The sequence below is a fragment of the Ascidiella aspersa genome, chromosome 5 (assembly GCF_963924565.1).
Source record: "Ascidiella aspersa chromosome 5, kaAscAspe10.2, whole genome shotgun sequence".
In the NCBI taxonomy this organism is placed as follows: Eukaryota; Metazoa; Chordata; class Ascidiacea; order Phlebobranchia; family Ascidiidae; genus Ascidiella; species Ascidiella aspersa.
Genome location: NC_139451.1, coordinates 10,102,214 through 10,104,713, shown reverse-complemented (window position 1 = coordinate 10,104,713; position 2,500 = coordinate 10,102,214). Strand labels below are relative to the sequence as shown.

Sequence of the window (2,500 nt, the reverse complement as noted above, 5' to 3'; positions counted from 1 at the left end):
GACACGCGCGCCTATAGTACCCGACCGAGGCCGGGTTACCTTGCGCGCGGCCTTCTCGCCGCCGTCCAGACGGTCGCGGCCTTCGCCCGGCGCTAGTGCGCTGGTCCCCGATCGGGCGGCGCCGCCGGCGGCCCGTGAGGGTCCGCACGACAACGTCGCCGACAGGGGGCCGGCTGAAAGCGACCGGGCGACCCGACAGGCCCTCCCGTTTGCCTCTCGACGGTTTCACGTACTCTTTAACTCTCTCTTCAAAGTGCTTTTCAACTTTCCCTCACGGTACTTGTTCGCTATCGGTCTCGTGACCGTATTTAGCCTTAGATGGAGTTTACCACCCGCTTTGGGCTGCATTCCCAAACAACCCGACTCTGGGAAGACGCCGTAGCGCGCCCGCCTGTCGCCGCCATGGGCCTGACACCCGCTCTGGGACAAGGCCTCGATCAGAAGGACGCGGGCGACCGGCGAAGCGCGCCGTGACGAATTCCGTACGCCACAATTCCGCGCACTCCAAAAGCGCGCGGATTCGGCGATGGGCACATCCCGCTTCACTCGCCGTTACTGAGGGAATCCTCGTTAGTTTCTTTTCCTCCGCTTAGTAATATGCTTAAATTCAGCGGGTAGCCTCGTCCGACCTCAGGCCGAAAGTAAGGACCGGGACTATTCTTCCCGTTCCGCGCTCGCCGTCGGCGCCGCGCGCCGCCGCGCACCTCGATTCCCGCCCTTGAGCCGCCAGCCGTTGGCCTCTTCGAGGTCGACTCGCCGCCGCCGCGCGGGATTCTGGTCGCGATCGTCGCACATCGTGCCGTGCTGTCTTGAGCGGGACGGGCGCTCGCGCGTCCGACGCCGCAGCAGCCGCGCGGAGAAATCCCCGCGCGGAACGTTTGCAACGCGACCCTGAGGCGGGCGCGGCCCCGGGATTGACCCGAGGCCGCAATTTGCGTTCAGAACGTCGATGCTCAATGTGTCCTACAATTCACACTAATTCACGCAGCTAGCTGCGTCCTTCATCGACTCACGAGCCGAGTGATCCACCGCCAAGAGCCATCCACGATTGTTTCGCTCGCACAGTGCCTCGCACTAAAGGGTGACAAAATATACCGCGCCGAGCGGTCGGCCAGGCCGACGCTTGAAGCCGGAGCGCGCGGCACCGCGGCACTCGACGCGCAAACATTACCGGGTGACCGAATCGCCGGCCGGCGCGCCGCTCCTCGCGGGTCGGGCGCCGGGTAGCAAAAACTTTTTCTCTCGCTTGTCCGAGTTTCGCGTTCGCCGAAGCGTTTGCGAGACCGTTAATGATCCTTCCGCAGGTTCACCTACGGAAACCTTGTTACGACTTTTACTTCCTCTAAATGATCAAGTTAGATCGTCTTCTCGGACGCCGGCTCGACCGTTGCCGGCCGCGCCAGGTCCAATCGGAGGACCTCACTAAACCATTCAATCGGTAGTAGCGACGGGCGGTGTGTACAAAGGGCAGGGACGTAATCAACGCGAGCTAATGACTCGCGCTTACTGGGAATTCCTCGTTCAAGGGAAATAATTGCAATTCCCTATCCCTAGCACGACCGGGGTTCAGCGGGTTACCCAGACCTGTCGGCCAAGGCGAGCACATGCTGATCCGGTCAGTGTAGCGCGCGTGCGGCCCCGAACATCTAAGGGCATCACAGACCTGTTATTGCTCAATCTCGTGTGGCTAAACGCCACTAGTCCCTCTAAGAAGTTAGACGCCGACCGATTGGGTCGCGTAACTAGTTAGCAAGCCAGAGTCTCGTTCGTTATCGGAATTAACCAGACAAATCGCTCCACCAACTAAGAACGGCCATGCACCACCACCCACAGAATCAAGAAAGAGCTCTCAATCTGTCAATCCTCACTGTGTCCGGGCCGGGTGAGATTTCCCGTGTTGAGTCAAATTAAGCCGCAGGCTCCACTCCTGGTGGTGCCCTTCCGTCAATTCCTTTAAGTTTCAGCTTTGCAACCATACTTCCCCCGGAACCCAAAGACTTTGGTTTCCCGCAAGCTGCCGGAGAGGTCGTAAAACTAACGCCCCCCGATCGCTAGTTGGCATCGTTTATAGTCAGAACTAGGACGGTATCTGATCGTCTTCGAACCTCTGACTTTCGCTCTTGATTAAAGAAAACATTCTTGGCAAATGCTTTCGCAGTCGTTCGTCTTGCGCCGATCCAAGAATTTCACCTCTAACGGCACAGTACGAATGCCCCCGTCTGTCCCTCTTAATCATTACCTCGCGCTCCGAAAACCAACAAAATAGAACCGAGGTCCTATTCCATTATTCCATGCACCATTATTCAGGCGAATCGCCTGCTTTGAACACTCTAATTTTTTCAAAGTAAACGTTCCGGCCGCCGCCGACACTCAGTCAAGGGCATCGGCGGAGAACCGGAGGTGAGGCCAGGACGGCCAGTACACGCCTTGCGACGGACCGGCCGCCTGCGCCCAAAATCCAACTACGAGCTTTTTAACCGCAACAACTTAAATATACACT

The 2,500-nt window shown here is 58.4% G+C and overlaps 2 non-coding genes and 1 pseudogene across 2 annotated transcripts in view; all 3 read right to left on the bottom strand.

Moving 5' to 3' along the window:
- The window catches only part of LOC146143055 (large subunit ribosomal RNA), a 3,679-nt pseudogene extending 3,041 nt beyond the window's left edge, over nucleotides 1–638 (bottom strand).
- Nucleotides 639–886: 248 nt separating this feature from the next.
- On the bottom strand, nucleotides 887–1,040 carry LOC146143054 (5.8S ribosomal RNA). The gene has a single exon (XR_014499188.1). It is a non-coding gene; the product is annotated as a 5.8S ribosomal RNA (ribosomal RNA).
- Nucleotides 1,041–1,287: 247 nt separating this feature from the next.
- LOC146143053 (small subunit ribosomal RNA) overlaps nucleotides 1,288–2,500 on the bottom strand; it is a 1,811-nt gene continuing 598 nt past the window's right edge. Inside the window, exon 1 of the ribosomal RNA XR_014500089.1 lies at nucleotides 1,288–2,500. This exon is cut by the window's right edge and continues 598 nt beyond it. This is a non-coding gene — a ribosomal RNA (small subunit ribosomal RNA).